Source organism: Rhinopithecus bieti, unplaced genomic scaffold (genome assembly GCF_001698545.2).
Source record: "Rhinopithecus bieti isolate Rb0 unplaced genomic scaffold, ASM169854v2 scaffold_21891, whole genome shotgun sequence".
NCBI classification, from domain to species: Eukaryota; Metazoa; Chordata; class Mammalia; order Primates; family Cercopithecidae; genus Rhinopithecus; species Rhinopithecus bieti.
Window position 1 is genome coordinate 1,214,261 of NW_016810869.1, and position 18,677 is coordinate 1,232,937.

The 18,677-nt window shown below is 35.6% G+C and overlaps 1 protein-coding gene across 4 annotated transcripts in view; it reads left to right on the forward strand.

Annotated features, from left to right (window-relative positions):
• Positions 1–18,677, forward strand: part of CDH18 (cadherin 18) — a 1,176,273-nt gene that overhangs the window by 623,422 nt on the left and 534,174 nt on the right. For 3 of the 4 annotated variants that reach the window (XM_017893218.1, XM_017893220.1, XM_017893221.1), the window contains exons 1-2: positions 2,409–2,651; positions 9,446–9,562. The gene's annotated coding sequence lies outside the window, so the exon portion shown is untranslated. Of the gene's footprint in view, positions 1–2,408; positions 2,652–9,445; positions 9,563–18,677 lie in introns of those variants that run through there. The other variant, XM_017893219.1, reaches the window with a different exon arrangement.

The window sequence follows — 18,677 nt, forward strand, 5'->3', positions numbered from 1 at the left end:
CCCCCCTCCTCCTCGTTTGTTTTAAGGTGAAAATACAAGAGATGCACTAAGTGGCTGACAGCTCTACTTTTCAATGGCTAGGGAAAATTGGCACAGTTTCAGAATGTCAAACTCCAGAAGTCATTTAAACCCAGTGTATATGCATCATTGGGATTGTGGAGAATCTAGAGCCCTTATTCCAAGAGTGTGGTTTCATAGATACAAATCCTTCCTGGATGAATGAATTCTTTTTTCTAGAAATGGATTGTACTGGTTGGCAGTGTTGACAATTCTCTCTGCATATCGTTGCACTCAGGAGCAAGTGCCTGTTGACTTCCATTATGACTGTCCACTGGATGCACTTATTACAATCTTATCCAGGGAAAACCACCAAGGAAGACCAGCAAAAACAGGTTTTGTTTTCAAGTATGTCCCTAGGATGCTCATTGCTTGTGTCTCAGCCACTGCTTCAGTAGCAAGCTGACAAACAAACATTTTATTTCATTCAACTAGAGGCCATCAAATAAACAGAGTTACGATTTTCTAGAGAATGTTGTTACATGAATTTTAACAATTAAACTACAGGACCTCTTACCGACTTAAAGATTCTTTTCTATCTCTTTTATTTTCATAGCTGTTTCTTTCTTTGGGCACCCAGGGCTTCATCAACATAGAAAGATTAAAAATGTATTCTCTCATATCTCTTTCAATAAACTGAAATAAATTAAGAATTTGTGTCTGGACAGTACACAAGGAGAATCCCCCATTGAAAACAGTAGCTGCATAAGAAAGAATATATAATGTACAATATAATACTGGCATATTGACGCTGCTGTTTCCATTCCATTTTTTTCTAAAAGTTTAAATTTTTGGAAATTTCCAAATTGTAATTGACTTCTAACGTCTTCCTTAAGAGCAACAGAACACTGAAATATTCAATTCCTTCCCAATTAGAAATAACCCAATTCTTGTTCTACCTCATTGCTCCTGTTAGTTTGTTTAATCTTTTCGAAAGCTAAATAAAATTAAATCCTTCCACATTTCACATCACTCAAACAAAATAGTCAAATATGACTTTAGCTGATTCAAACATTCACTCTCAGACCCTTTAAACTTCCAAGAAATACAACTTACCTTATCTTTTCAACCTCTTTGACCTTTCTCAGGGAAGAAGAAAAGAGGGGTAATTAATTAGAAGTTATATAACCTTACCAAAAGTTTATCATAAGTTTGAACAAGTACACAGATGTTTAAATCTTCACAGAGACCTGCTAAAGTGAGGATTGCCTTCCAGGTTTTGGAGTGGCTTCCTGAGGCCCCGAGAAGGGTAAAAGCTTAAACAGGTTCAGGTGTAAAGATACGTCCCACTCGTGATTTGAATCCATGTCTTCTGGCCTTTAGCGCTTGTGCACCCTATAACTCCACGTCTCTTAAGCTTAAGTCTTTGTTCCTTTAAACCTCTGAACCCCGGGCATTTGTAGTTTTATCAACCAAGCAGAAAAAGTAATATCGTTCTCTTAGTGTTTGCAATGACGGGGGTCTTGTACAATTCTCAATATATCTGCCAGGGGACCCTTAGAATAGCCATTCAATTTACATAAACTCCTACACTTGTTTACTTTAAATAAGGATGCTTGATGTTCTTAATGGGTGAGTGTGGGTGACTTCGTGCAGGGAGAAAGTACTAAAGTTGTTTCAGCTGTCCAAATCAATTTTGAATGCAGCCCATCAGACCTCAAATCCCTGTTATCAAAAGCTATGTACACTGCAAATCGATTTAATTTATTCTGGAGTAATAAGAGGTGAGAAGTTTGTGTGTGTGTTAGGTTTCCTGGCACAAGCAAAGGGAGTTGGAAAAGGATCGCAGCTCCTATTCGTCTTCACAAATATAAATGCTGACCTCCAAGGGGAAGCTCTGTCTGATATAAACCCTCCATATCTTGAGTACTTTGGGTGAAGGCGTTAAAGGACTATGGATCACTGATGAATGAGCCAGCAGTTGAATGTTTAGCAGGCTGTGACGACTTTGCACGGGAATATGAAAATTTATTACCAGCTTGCCACATCAGCGCCTGCCCTGCCTGATTTCCTGGTTCCCTCCCGGTGGCTACTCCCACTCCATCTGACAGTCAAACCCCTCTCGCTCTCCGGTTTCCCCTCCCCCGCAGAGAACTGATGGTCTAAACTGTCACGGAGTCCTGGCCGTCATTTTTCAAGAGATCTGGTACTTAAGATGATGCCTTTGGATCAGGGATTTTACTTAGGAGTAGTAGTATGAGCTGAATTGTTTTCCACATGACCTTGCTGAGGGGGCTAAAGGGTGTCCGTTTTGCGTGCTGTGGAATTTGTGCAGCCCCAAAAGTGTGCACGATGGGGGGTTGGGGGGAGAAGGAGGCAGAAGGGAAGGGAGCCGCGGAGAGGAAAGCCAGGGAGAAGAGGAAGGAGGAGAGACCTGGAGAGCGCAGCATCAGGCAGACAGGCGCCGCCAGCCAATCAGAGGCGCGCTCGGGAGCTGCAGAGACCCAGCCTCGGAGCCCAGGGCTAGAGGTGCGCGGAGCCTGAGTCTGGGCTTTCCGAGGACCGCGAGCAGCTGTGCCCAGAGCTCTGGGAAAGTCCCCTCTTTGCTTCTTTAAATTAAGTTCCTTTCCACCAGTTAGGGCAAGTCAGCCAAGGTAAGGCTTCAATAAATGACACTTTACTCTGTAGTGACATGAATATTTTTGTGTACAGCGGGGCTGCTTTACCCAGTTCTGAGTCAAAACAATATTGGGTGAAATCTTCCTCTCCTCCGGGTTTCACAGGATCGAGGGCTGAGGGGAAAGTTGTAGCTAATGCCGGCTGCCTTGTCGCTGGTATACATTTGGATTTTCTTATGCAGGAATGCTGCCATAGAGCCTATCGAATGCGAGTCTCAGAATCCAGCTGCGTGTCTGTTTACGTTTATCTGTGGCTGTGCTGTTGTCTTCCCTGAAGAAGTTGGAAGGATACTCTCTGCAAGGCACATTGCAATAGTGATGGCACCAGTATAAGCTGTCATTTATGTCTATCTGTAAAAGTGAGGGAACGCATGGTCAGAATAGAAACAGGGGCACTGAAATTGAATTTTTGATAGTGCTTTTTTAAAAATTATTGCCTTTCTGGTATCCTCTAAAATTACGTGATTTCTGAGCACCGAAACTGCAGCAGGACAAGCCTCATTTGTATTCTTTCATTCTTTTTTTTTTTCTTCTTCCCACGAATCCCTGCCTTAAATGCTTATTAAAGCTTAAGATGAAACTTTTGCTTCTTTTAAAGGGCACTTATAAATGATGCATGAAAAGAAATTAGGTAGGTTCCTGTGATCAGCAACACACTTTATTTATGTTTGTTAACTCCCATTCATTTCCCTTTCTTAACTTCTTGTTTGAGTATGGAAATAAATATTATTTTGTCTTGATTTTTATGTCTTCAAAACAAGGTAAAATTATGCCTTATGCGTGCGTGTGTGTGTGTGTGTGTGTGTTGTGTACAGATGTGGCTGTAGGCAAACCTCTCGTATGTAACAGGTAAAAAAAAAATAGAATTTTATTAGCTAGGGCTATTAAAATGTTTTTATTTCAATGTCTCATTGCATTTAATGTTGTAGTCAAGAATAAATGTTCCTTGCTTTTTCCCTGTTGGAAGTCAAGAAAAAATAAAATAAAAATCTTAGCTAAAAGTATTATGGTTTTCGGTTTGCTCAGGTGATGGCATCACTGCTTTGAGCCGAGAGACAGATCAGAGGAAGATTTTGTTATGCAGCCAAAAAAACTAACTACAGGCTCTGACTGTGTTTTCAAACCTTTATTTTTCACTCTGGGATCACCCACAGATTTTCAAAGCAGGGGCTTTGCTCCTGCAATAATTGTTTTTTTATGTTTAATTCTAAATCAAGAGTTTGAGGTCCAGCCTAGATCTTACATATACCTTGTTGGGATGTGGGAGGAAGAAGGTAGGATGTGATACTCGTAGATAATTAGTTTCATTGTGTAACACTCTGGTGCTATCACCAATTATTATTGCAGTTGCCCTCAAGCCTCCTGTTATTTATTTAATTCTGGATATCTTAATAATAAGTTAACCTGGGATAGGTCAACCAATATACTTCCTCCATAAGACATTCACTTGCGTTTTCTCGGAGATAGCTAACTTAAGAAACCAACCAAACAAACAAAAAGGAACTGATACCAATGGTCAAGATTGATTGCCTATCTGAAAACAATGGGAGGTAGAAAATGAGCATTGGCTGTTATACATGCAACAGAAATGCCCAGCTGAAGATAACCCAATAGCAAAGGAGAATATAATAGTGGAAGGACAGTGAGTGGCAGGAAACTCTAGCTGTAACTGTATCCAGTGCAGACTGATTATAATTAGCTATAGCAGTCACAAGCATGAACAATAGCAACCAGTGCTAGAATGAAGTCCATACACTGTGCAATTTGGAAATTATGATTCCTCTCAATGACTGATTTCAAATGGATATAGTGGACTTGTGAGAATATATGAGTCATTTATTCCAACTTTATAAATTATTTAGATGAAAGCTGCTATAAATATAAAGTACTTTTGTCTCATTGGCTGATATAAATAGCATTATTAGGCTTTGCATTGATTTTTGCAGTCTGATGAATACAAACCACATGTGTGCAAGTTTTGGGACCCCAACAGTCCTTTATTTAACTTATTGGACAGAAGTATACCTTAAATATCTGCAACCTGACTTAACTGTCTTTCGGACTGTAAACATGCATGGAACACTTCAACAGAGCTAGGATAAAATATATTGAACTTATCGACCAGGAAAAACTTACTTCTTTTGAATCCATATATCTGATACAGTGAAGTCTGGTGAAGAAAGAGAGAGATTGAGACATTAAAGATAGAGCACATATATGGTGTTCTTTTTCTTTTCTTTTCTTTCTTTCTTCCTTTTTTTTTTTATAAGTAGAGAACTTTAAGCCCTACTGTGCTTAATTGTATGCCTTCATTATACTTTTCCATTATACATATCTGTAGTATGACGTTCTAGATTAGGCCTTCTTAACCTTGGTGCTGTTAGTATTGTGAGCTCTATCATTCTCCTGGGGGACTTTTCTGTATATTGTAGGCTCCTTAGTAGCATACCTATTCTCTACCCACTAGATCCCAGTAGTAGCACCTCCAACTTGTGTCAATAAAAATTTCTCTCTATACATTGTTCAACACTGTTAACTATCCCCTGGGGAGAGTGCAAAATTGCATTGAGAACCACTGCTTAGAGAAATTTTGAGCAGTAGTTCTCAATGCAATTTTGAGAACCACTCAGTGGGAACCACTGCTCTAAGTCAAATCAAAGGATGTATCTAGAAAAAGGTTCATGCGTATGCTGTTTGAGTAGGCAACTGCCCAGTCCAGTTTGGGTGCTCTACAGATGAATCCCCTCCTTTCGCTTTGATAATGAATGTGTTTCAACTGGTAGGTGTTTTCCTAGCTCCTAACACAGTACTGTGAAAGATCTTGCCAGTAAACTGAGGGACAAGGGCTATATTATCATATGCTAACATTTTTGGGACAAGAGGAAATTAAAACTGAGAGATAGTATAAATGTTGAGGTTAAAGACAAATTTCACTTTAATTTTTGTCAGATGATCTTTTAATATAAATAATCAATAAAAGATACTGATTCTTCTCTATAATTGCTTCTATTATATTTTGGGAGTTTGTGTATGTGTGGGTTGTAGGGAGGGAGCATTCACTCTAGTTATTCTATATGCTTGGAGTAGTTTCTAGTGTTTAAAGCCTCCAGAAGTAAAAGAAAACAGTTTGATTTAAAAGGTACAGTTGTAGACAGGTGCTCATGTGTAGCACAATGGAAAAGAACTGAGCTTAATGATTTGAAGACATGGCAGAGGGTGGATACTGACATGGATTGATGCGTTGTGTTGTCTGATCTGTAGTTCATTTTCTTTATCCCTAAAAGTTGATGATAATAGGTGTAAAAACTCAATATACAAGGTTTTATACTGGCTTACAATTTGTAAAGGTCTACACTAATGTTGGCAAATTATCATAGATTCAATGTCTTTGGTGATTTGTCTGATTAAAATTGATTAAGCATGCTAAGTCTTTCAGTTATTCTAACGAGGTTAAAAATCATCTACAAGAAAGGTTAGAGTTCTCTGTTATATTATTTTCATGGATGAAAGTGAACATCTAAATTTCTAATATTTTGAAATCTTAAATTTGAAATATGTAATTTAAGATTATGAATACACCTCAACTTTTATTTCAATCCTTCCTCATATTATCCGCATTTACAATTTGTTGTAAAAATGTAGACATATAGAATATAGAATGTGACTTGAGATTTATTCTTAAACAGTAACCGTTATTAATGCTTGGTGTATATTTTAAAAATAACTTTTTAATGAATAGGTTAATATGGATATATATGTACAACTAAAATTACATATATTTTTAGAAAGATATAGTGATAAAGAGAGGCATACAGTCACATAAACACATGTGCACAAATATATATTTAAATAAAATAAATACAATTTCATAATATTATATGTAACTAATTTTGTAGGATGTTTGTCTTCCATGTGAATAGTAGAGAGGATACATGATGCCATTAGGCATATGTCTGATGCTTAGTTCAATGTTAAAGACATCCATTTGTTAACAGGTCACTCATTAGGTCAAGGTACTTTGAATTGGTGGGTGTCCTTGCCATATTTATTATTATGCATTTTGATTATTGCATATGATTGCATAGATATATTATCTATTTAAATAATCCCTTATTACAATCTTTTTAAATGATAAAGAAAAGGCCAGCACAAGTTAAATAATTAAGAACCTCTATCACTGCTGGTAGTATTTTGACTTCTAAGTGTGGTACATGTTCCAGGAAGCTATTTCTGGGAAAATTAACAGATAGAGAGGAAATGTAGGAGCAGGTCTAAGAGGAGCATTTGCCCTGGTGCAACCTGACATGCTCAGATGTTGCTTCTATGAATACTAGAAAGTTCTGATATATAAATTTCTATATTGTTGAGCCACATAAATTTAGAAATTTCTTGGTAGGTCTGAGAACAAAATGAACAAAGTTTGATCCCTAAAAATATTGAGTGAAATATTTGCTTTAATCAACATCCTTCAATGCCAGGACTATATCTAACTCAAGCTTTTACTCGAAGCACATAGAATATGATAGATGAATTATTGGTAAAATAAATTGAAGATATGCAGATGCCTCCACTGAAAAGGAATTCAACTATCATTTCTATTTCATTTTATGTTTAGATAATCATAAAGATTCTCAAATAGGTATTAATCCTTTAGGATTAATACAGATGACTTACATATGACTTATATGTAACTATGCACAATTAGATATTACTGATAATGTAATTTGATCCAATTATTTTCAGTCTACCTGATATTAAAAGTATTTTAAATAAAAATATCTAGGTTAGATCCACAGTTACCAATGTGATATAAATGAGGTTGGATGCCATTTTAATCCATCAAATTATATATATACATATTTTTTTTTGTTTTTTTTTTGAGACAGAATCTCAATCTGTCTCCTAGGCTGGAGTGCAGTGTCACGATCTTGGCTCACTGCAGGCTCCACCTCCCAGGTTCAAGGGATTCTCCTGCCTCAGCTTCGCGAGTGGCTGGGACTACAGGCGCCCGCCACAAGCCCAGCTAATTTTTTGTATTATTAGTAGAGACAGGGTTTCTCTGTGTTAGCCAGGATGGTCTTGATCTCCTGACCTCGTGATCCACACGCCTTGGCCTTCCAAAGTGCTGGGATTACAGGCGTGAGCCACAGCGCCTGGCCTCAAATTATAATATTTTAAAGAATTTCTGAAACCAATGTTGACACAGTTATGATCAAACTTTTACTTATACTTACTCCTGCCTGGTGGAAGTGAAAATCAATATATCGATTTTAAAAAGCAATTTGCAACTCACTGTGAGAGATAGGAAAGGGTAGACTCCCTTATACACAACTTGTGAGAATAAATTAGGAAATAATTTTAAAAAATCACAAAAATGAAGAAACTCCTTAATAAGGTAAAATTAATTTAATAATTTGAATAAAGCAATGATAAATGTATGGCAATTAAGTATAAATTATTAGGCTTGATACTAAATTGTGTGTATGCTATAATTTTTTTAAAATTTCAGAAAATTATTGTGAGAGAGAAATGTGAGTTTTCCAGATTTTCTGTGTTGTTTATATTTATTTTTTAATGTCTCATTAGTAGTTTTTACTAATGTGATATAATTCGAATGAGCCATGATAGTGTACATGAAAATATATTTTGGTTATAGTTAATTTTGCTGTTATGGAGTACCCACTTTTTGAGTCATTTGTTCTATTTAGCTGAGCAATAGATGGGAAAGCATTGTATGATTGAGGTTATAAAATAAACCAGTTCCCGAAGACCAATCAGTAGAGTTCCTGTTTTGGTAACTAAAATTCTACTTGCAGAAATTTTTTTTAAGGCAAAAATAAAATCCAATTACATATTAAATTATATTTTACCTGTTATATAGTAAATTAAAATTTTGTATTCATTCATTCATGGAGGTTGCAATCTATTTGAGAAGAAAGCTGGTAAACCAGGGCATAATTAATATTTTATAGTATTTGTAGAAAATTGTTAAAGGGAAAAAATGAAAAAGCAATGCAGAAAAAAGATTGTCAAGAGATAGATGGTGGTTTGATATTTTATCTATTTGGCTGGGAAGCCCTTTCTAAGAAGAATACTTTGAATAAAGCCTGGGAGGAAGTGTGTGTATGAACCACGTTGACATCTCAGGAACAATATTCCAGGGAGTGTGAAAAGCAAGTACAAGAGTCCTAGGGAAGGAACACCCCTGGCTATTTGACGCACAACAAGAACAGCAGAGCTCAGTGAAGTGATTGAAATGGAGTGTTATGGTCTGAATGTGTCCCTCAAAATCCACGTCTTGGAAAGTTAACCTCCAATGCAACAGTATTGGGAAGTGGCATCTTTTGAAAGGTGCTTAGGTCGTGAGGATGTGAATTGCAGCCCTTATTAAGAGAGCTTTTGGAAGTGGGTTCACTTGCTCTTGCCACAACATGAAGACCCAGCAAGAAAGCCCCCACCAGATGCCAGTTCCTTCAGTCCTGGACTTCTTAGCCTCCATAACTGAACTGTGAGGAAATAAATGCCTGCTCTTTGTAAATTATTCTTTCTGTGGTGTTTGGTTATAGCAGCAGAAAATGGACTAACAAATAGAATACAGGAGGTGATAATGTTAAGAAATAATAGAAACCAGATCATGTGTAGATCCTGAATTTGTGTAAGAACTTTGGATTTTTCCTACAAGAGTATGGGTGGTATTTGATCATTCTGAGCAGAGAGGTGATATTATCTGATCTATATTTCAACAAGAAACTCTTGCCACTGTGTTGCAGATAGACTGAAGAGGAGCAAGAACAGAAACGGGGCCAGTTACAGATCCATCCCAAGAATTCTGGGGAGAGATGATGCTGTCTGCAGCAGAGTGACAGCAGTGGAGATTGAGAGAAAAGGTTTGATTCTGTATTTATCATGAAAATAAAGTTGGCAGGATGTGTTACTATTGAAGATATAAGTCTGATGGGATAAAGTGATGGGAAAGGGTACGCTGTGATACTTGCATCCTAAACAATAAGAAGGATGCAGTTGATATTCCCTAAGAAACAAAATACTTGAGGAGAATCAAGTTGGACAGGAGAAGGAGAGAGGCAGTAGAAACAAAGACCTGAGTTGTGCACATTTATAGACTGAGATGTCCAAGTGGGGATAAAATGGAGTCAGTGGAATACGCAACTGTGGAGTTGCAGGGAGAGCTTTGTGGTGCAGGAATAAAATAAAAATTCGTATGCAATATTAGATTGCACTTAAAGTGAAGATACTGAATATGAGAGAAAATGTGAAAAACATAAGGGACCGGAAGTGGAGCAACAAACACCTATAGGTTGAAAAGATGGGGAGAAACTAGCAACTAAGGAGTAGCTGTAGTGGGAGGAGGATGCTCTGGTGAGTGACTGTCTTGAAGCTTGGGAAGATGGATTTCAAGGAAGATACTGTCTTAAAATACATTTAAATTATGGAAATGGAAACTCACAAATACCTATGAACACATAGTCAACATATATTTTGTGTAATTTTTATTTTAGGTATAAAGAGTGTATTTCCTTAATTTAAAAATGTTCATCTTAAATTTTTTTTATAGTTGCTTACTTTTTCTGATGTATGTGTTTATGTAAATCATTCTATATTCAAGGTGATTCCATTTGTTTGTGTCATCTATGATTTCTTTCAGCAGTGTTTTGTAGTTTTCCTTGTAGAGGTCTTTCACCTCCTTGGTTAAGTATATTCCTCAGTTTTGTGTTGTTTTGTTTTGTTTTTTGCTATTGTAAAAGGGGTTGAGTTCCTGATTTGATTCTCTGCTTGGTCGCTGTTGGTGTGTAAAAGAACTACTGATTTGTGCACATTAATATTGTATCTGGAACTTTGCTGAATTGTTTTATCAGTTCTAGGAGCTTTCTGGAGTAGTCTTTAGGGTTTTCTAGGTAAACAATCATATCGTCAGCAAACAGTGACAGTTTGACTTCTTCTTTACCAATTTCAATGTACTTTATTTCTTTCTCTTGTCTGATTGCTCTGGCTAGGACTTCCAGTACTATGTTGAAGCAGAGTGGTGAGAGTGGGCATCCTTGTCTTGTTCCAGTTCTCAGAGGGAATGCTTTCAACTTTTCCCCATTCAGTATTATGTCAGCTGTGGGTTTGTCATAGATGGCTTTTACTACANTAGTCTTTAGGGTTTTCTAGGTAAACAATCATATCGTCAGCAAACAGTGACAGTTTGACTTCTTCTTTACCAATTTCAATGTACTTTATTTCTTTCTCTTGTCTGATTGCTCTGGCTAGGACTTCCAGTACTATGTTGAAGCAGAGTGGTGAGAGTGGGCATCCTTGTCTTGTTCCAGTTCTCAGAGGGAATGCTTTCAACTTTTCCCCATTCAGTATTATGTCAGCTGTGGGTTTGTCATAGATGGCTTTTACTACATCAATGTGAGTCTGCTATTAGAAACAAATGGAACATTCTTGATGCCGTAAAAACAAATTTTGCCAAAAATTACTGGTGTAATCATCTATGTATTTTATTAGTCAATATATTTTATCTTCTATTATATTTATTAAGTTTACCTAAATTGAATGTTATAATTATTGCTTTTTCAGATCTGACTAGGTTGCAGCATAAAACATATCTCTTTTAGTACTAATTCTTTTAAAATGTTCTCTGCTGACAACCCCAATTTACCCTACAAATGATTATAGTAAAAGAAGAGTAGACAAGATATGAAGTTTCCCCAGCCAATATATCAGTTGAAAGACTGTATGTTTTTACTTTGCATTTCCTAGTGATTTATGCCCAGACTTTTAAGTGCAAGGTAAATCATTAGGAACCGAGATATAAATCTATAGTTTCAGCAGAAGGTCTGAGTTGATTATTAAGTTGTGAAACTGATATTTTAGCAAATATACAAGATTACTATATTGCAAGATTATTTCAGTATTGTTCATATGAATTGAAGTACTCCTTCATACAACTCTCCCAAGACACACACATATACACATTCTCCCTCTCTCTCTCTCTCTCTCTGTCTCTCTCCATCCCCACCAACAATCACCTTACGGCTTTATAATCACACTGTTTATTAAACTTAAGAGACAATAATCAGCTTGATTAGCTAGTTCTTTATCAACCAAGCTTCACTCAGAATATTTATATTCTAAGATAAATTAAGTGATGTAGCTTCTGAAACTCACTCTATGAGCGAAGTTACAACAATACTTCAAACATATTAATGTATAAGTGCTGCATGTGACTACCTTGAATGCTAGCATGGTAGGCGGAATAATGGTGCCCAAGATGTTCACATACTAATTGCTGTAACTTGTGATTATATTACATGGCAGTGGAGGGTTATGGTTGCAGATAGAATTAAGGTTGTTTATCAGAGAACCTAAATTAGGGATAAACTTGGTGGGTCCAATGTAATCCCAAGGGTCTTTAAAAGTAAAAGAGGGAGAAAGAGAGGAGGACACAGTGATCCCATCTGGGAAGGACTCAATCTGATTTTGCTGGTTTAGAGTATGAAGGAAGAGGGCCAAGTGCTTTGGTCAGCATCCAGAAACTGGAAAAGACAAAGGAAATGGATTCTCCCCTAGTGCCTCTAGAACGGAATACAGCCACGCTAACACTTTGATTTTAGCTCAGTTGAGACTTTGTCAGACTTCTTACCAACAGAGCTGCAAGATGATAACTTAGTGTTTTTTTAAACCACTGAATTTGTGGTGCTTTTTGGCAGCAGCAATGGGAAACTAATAAAACTAGCATATTGAGGTTTATGAAGTTCCTGCGTATATATAAACAGCACATCATGTGAATTTTCCAAGGATATATTAAATAATATAGAATGTTATTTAATCTGTAATAATTATACTGTCAATGTGGAATTGTTATATTACTCAAAAGTAAATTGATGAAACACACATATGAAACCTAAAGGTTAGTTTCCTGAAGGATGTTAAGTTTTCTCAAAAAGAAGGTACATTTTATTCCTAATGAAAGAAAATAATTCATCCTACCTAATGAATACATTCTGGTCTCCAGTAATGATATATTATTACTGTTTATGTGAGTTTATTGAACTTCCAGTTCCTGTGTCCAAATGTAATTAAAATAGTATTGAATTATTTTGTACAGTCTTAGGTGAATTATTCAGTTATTCATCTATACAAACAATAAACAAAGAAATATATAGAATATGTTGCAAAATAAACATATTACCCTCTCCTTTTACTTTTGTAGTGCGGGAAAGAGTTACTCAACTTTTCACAGTGTCATTTAAAAAAGTGAATTTAATCATAATAGAATATTTTATAGCTCAATTAAACAATGTAACCTGGTATTATTAACAAAGATTGGCTTAGAATGAGAATATAGAAGTTTGTGTATGTTTACTGATCAAACTAATTTTTAACTAAGTGACTTGGATGTTGCTTAACCTTTTCAAAACTGCTAAATAGGGAAAAACTTATCCTCCCAGCTTGAATGGCATTATCTCGTGTTTAAATCATAACACCTATGAAAATATTAAGAGAAAAACGTCAAACAAATTTCAAGAGAATAAAAAAATAAAAGAATGGGTTAAGGCAAATTATCTAATTAAATTTGGCTGGTATCAATTTTATTTCTTTATTTAAAATGTCTCATGGATATTGTTTGCTTATACCTGGTTATAAAAGCCCTCTATAGCAGAGGATTCTAAAAGCAGTCATATGAATTGCCTGCCTGCACATGAAACAATCCTAGACATGATGGAGTGTGCAAATGGACTGACATGTACCAGTTTTCTTTAATCTGTCTGATTGGTGATCTTGGAAATACTGGCACAAATTATCCATCTGAGTTTCCGTATTCTTTATCAGAGTGCCTCATTCAAATAATTGAATTCTAGGTAATAAAAAACGTGCAAATGAGCCAAAGCTTTGGGGAATAACTTCAGCTAAGTGCAAAGCCTGTGAAAGCACCAGTTTGCCAAGATTACGTCAGCATCTGATCTGCTTCCAAAGAACCTGGCTGGGTACTCAGAAGCAGAACCAACTCCCAATTATGTGTTCATTTCTGACACACAAGGAAGTTCCATTTTATTTTTCTCTTACTTGTTTCACTTTTCTGAATTATTATTTTTGTTCTTTTAATTTCTTAAGTGACAGGTGTTTATTGTCGCAAGTCAAATTATATTTCATTTCCCTTTCTTCAATCCCCACTGAGCTGAAATGTCTACAAACTGTATATCCACAAATTAATACCTTGTTTATCCATTTATACCTTTTTCCATAAACCTAAAAAAGCATATATATGTAAACATGCAAACATTAATTTTATTCAGCTTTTTAAAAATCAAGTGTTATTGAACCCATACTATTCTACTTAATCCTTACTTAATATTAGATCTTTAAAATTTCTACAAAACAGTGTATCAATCTGATACGTTCTTGTCTTTATTTTTGCCTCATAACTCATTTTCATCACTGTTTCTTTCTTTATATCCTGTCATGTTGCCATAAGTTAGTCTTATCCTTTGAAATTTGTAGGTATTCTTTTGTTTTCCTATTTTCAACTCTATATCATTATATTTCTAACAGTCTTATTTCTTTCTTCTGTCACTCTGGATTCTACCAGTCTTTCTAATCCTCCCAATCCCCTCCAGTTCTCATTAATCCTCTTTTTTCAAAGATCATCTACCTTATGCTACTAAAGAATATGCCTGAGTAATAGAGTCATCCTATCTTCTGAAACCCCTTAGTAAGACTAAGTCCAAATTCCTTCCCTGAAATAGTGCAGTTGACAACCTTCAATTGGCGATTCTTCGAGACTGTTGAAAGGTTATAACTATTAGTTGACTACTGTGTCCACTCTGTACTGAAACAACAAATGTGTGTGTATGTGCGTGTGTGTGTGTGTGTGTGTGTAGATAAAATGTATTCTTCCCCTCAATCTCTTTTTTTTTTTCTGTAATTATGTAGATTGCCAGAATCGGTGAGCTTTTGCATTGTCTGTCATATCTAAAGACCTTTTTTTTTTTCTTGGATCTTTTTAATGTATTATGTAAAGTAAAATTTAAAATAGTTTTTTTTCAGAGTTTTTAAACAGAATTTATGGAAGTTTAATTAAGAATTCTTTAATTTGAGCCATTTAACACTCACTCAGGTAATAAAAGGGAAAAGAAGTATGACACAATAAGAATCAATAGAATGTGAACTTCACTGGGTCGAAATTTGCTAAGTATGAATCACCGTTTCAGATGAGGTGCTCTCGCCAACTTCAGACGCAGTTCTTGTGTGACTGTGACTCTGGAAATATGTAACCGTTAGGAATAGCTTGTTTCTCTGGGAAAGCATCTCACTCCATTTTCAGTCCGATGCTAAAGAGGATTTAATGTGCATGCAAAAAGGTATTTTTAACACTTAAATTTGGTATTAGCATCCTGGATGTGCTGACTCTTCCAAGTGTAAAATTGTGATTTCAGAAAGAAGTAAACTAGGACACTTTGTCAGCATCCTAGAAATGATACCCATTCTTTTACTAAAAGGAATGCCAAACATTTAAAGTGAAAAAGTAATGCATTAACTAAATGGAAAAGCCAGATTGTTCTAATCGATAAACTCTACAATAATAGTTTGTTCTTAGCTAATACGTGTTTATATCTCTAATTTATTACCAACTGCAAAAAAGTATTATTTGTGAAAATTTTATTTCCTAAGAGACATAAAATATTTAAAATAACAATTGCTTCAGATCAAATTGTGTTTGTTATTGAGCTTTCTGCTCTAAATGCTCAACCTAGACCTTACCTTTCATTGAAAATACATTCACTCAGATATTTTTATAGTACACAATCCTCCTACAGACCGCATCATTTACTTTTCTTCATACTTATTTTCATCTAGAACCACTCAATTTTCCCAACATATTGAATTTTATTTAAAATCACTACATAAGAAAATTACAGTTTTATGACATATAAAAGTATATTATTTTGGCAAAGTGAATGTCAATGTACAAAATATAAAATTTAACAGAATTTTATTAAGTACAATGTGGAGACATGGTATGCTGAAAGAATCATAGAAATTATTTAAGAAAAATGTATACTTTGAACTCAGATTTTATATCTTATTGATTTAGTTAATGTTATATTTATATAATGTATCATTTATAATTTACTTGTGCATGCATAGTCAACCCGATTAACTGCCAGTATTTTCTGGAACCTCAACATGTAGTAATCATTTTTTTATATGACATATCCTTCTTGGCCTACTGCGCTGGAGTGTAGGTAGATATCATTAACTTCATTTTGTAGAAGCGTAAATTTAAGTCATAGAAATTCCTAGACGGCTCTACGGGATACACTTACTTTAAAGTAGCCAAGTCAGAATGGAGCATGCTCAGCTTTCCTCTTCCATCCATAATGCCTCTTCACCGACCAGCACCCACACCCCCTGCACCCTGGATCCCAGCTGATGGGCTCACGTCACATTTCAGAAATAAATTTTCTAAATCAATGGGACAGTGACAAGCTCACTTCTACCAATCTATATGAACTAGTACCAATATTCCAATATCTTGCCTCTATTCAAATTGTAGTGAAGGACACCACCTGCTGTATCTGCACCTTCTTCTCAGGATTCTGTCCCCATACCCTCCCTGACTTCTCTCTTTGATTGGCTACATCATCAAAGTATCACTCTCTAATGATCCTTCCCATAAGTGTGCTCTGGAAATTTCCATCTTTTTTAACTTTTTTGGAGACAGGATCTCATTCTGTTGCCCAGGCTGGAGTGCAATGGCGCGATCTCGGCTCACCGCAACCTCTGCCTCCTGGATTCAAGTGATTCCCCTGCCTCAGCCTCCCTAGTAGCTGGGATTACAGCTGTACATGATCATGCCTCGCTGATCTTTGTATTTTAGTAGAGACGGGGTTTCACCACGTTGGCCAGGGTAGTCTCTAACTCCTGAACTCAAGTGATCTGCCCCCCGCCTCGGCTTCCCAAATTGGTGGAAACTTCCATCTTTAAAACACATCTGGGGACACCACCACTTATTTACTCTGCTCAGATTTAACATGTTTCTGACATCTGAGTAAATGATCCCATTTGTACCAGCCGAAAACTGACAGAGATCCTTTATACCTTTGTCACCCTTATACCTCCTATCACTGTCAGGTCCTATATGTTCTAACCCTAAAATATTTTTAAAATATGTTCACTACGTGTATCTCTGCTACCACCCTACCGGTTCAAATCCTGATCTCTTCTATAATGATTTCTTTCATTTGACTTGCATAAGCAAATACCCTTCTCAAATCATTCATATATTCATATGACGATCAGCAAATACTTCCTATAAGTATAAATCAGTAGATGTTGTTCCTGTCTTTCAAAACTCTTCCAAGGATCCCAATATGAAAAACAAGAGACTAAATTCTTGCCATCACCTCAAAACTTTTATGTTCTCACCTAGCCTCCCTCTCCAACTTGATCACTATCTATGCTCATTAAGTGAGAATTTTATACTTTCCCCTCCTTAAATATGCTAAGCAGTTGAACTTGCTTATTCCTTTAGTCTGAAGGTCCTTCTCTCATGTTTTTTATGGCAACCTTCTTGTCCTTCAGGCTCTTCTCATCCTATTAAAAACAAAACCCTTTTCCCTAAAGTAGTTCTATATCACACTAGGAAATTTTTCGTGTTCTTCAATACTGTTTATTAGCTTATTCCTTTCCTTTTTTCTCACCTCCAAGTAAAAAGTAAACCTTCCTTAACCCAAGATATTGAGCATTCACTTACCTTTGGATTTCCAGGGTTTAAGATATTTCCTGCCAGCCCATACTATATCTCAGAAAATAAATTTGAATTACATCACACATAGATAATAGGGCTCAGGTGAATACCATACACAGGTAACCATCACTCATATAAAATGGAGTATCACCTGCATTCCTCAAGCCTACCTTTTGCACTTTTACAGCCCTGTTCTCTTCCCCAGATATAACCTCTTTATCCTCACTTCTAACAGTATACGTGGCATTTGCCTGTGCATTTAAAATATACCAAAGTATGCAGTATTTTCCATTGAAAATATTTCCACAGTATTTTTCCATTGGTTTTTTAACATTACTTTTATAAAAAGCATCCATTTTGTGGAATGAATCAGGTGTTTAAGCATTTTCATTCCTGTAGACTATTCCATTGTATAAATACACTATAAGTTATTTGTTCTACTACTGAAAGGCTTTTGTGCCATTTCTATTATTAACTATTGACTGTATATTAGTCATTAATATTATTGACTATTATTTGAAATAATAATAGAAATGGCACAAAAGCCCTTCAGTAGTAGAATGGATAATTTCTGGCTTATTTACTATTGTATTTAATATTTACTACTATTCTATTTACTATTTCTATTAAAAACTATTACACATAATATAACTATGAACATTCTTGTATTTGACTTTTGGAGAAAATATGTGTGCCTTTTTACTGGGTATATATTTTAAGTAGAGTTGTTACATTATAAGGTATGTGTATATTCATTCAGCTTTAATAGATAAAGACAAATCATATTCCAAAATGGGTCTACTAATTTATGCTCCTACACCATTATGAGATATATTCTTGTTATTGTCTGTCTTGTTCATTTTAGTCATTCTGGCAGGTATGTAGTGGTATCTCGTTGTATTATTCTCCAAACTGTATTTTTAATCTTCAAAACTACAGTAAAATTTGAAAGAATAATGCAGTGAACATTCATACTCTTAAAATGGAGTCATCAGTTGTTTTAATTTGCCACTTTTGCTTTATTGATCATGCACTGCCTTAATTTTTCTACCTGAAAGCAACTTTTACCCTTCGGTTGCAGACTTTCAATGATAGAAAATTGAAAAGCTTTCTGAATTTATAGACTTAGTAATTTTGACATTTAGTGAACGTTTTCTTGATTTACTTTAATAGTTTTGCAAGTAGAATGGTAAGATGCAATATAAATACAATATACTAAGTATATTTGTTTCAAGATGCTAAGG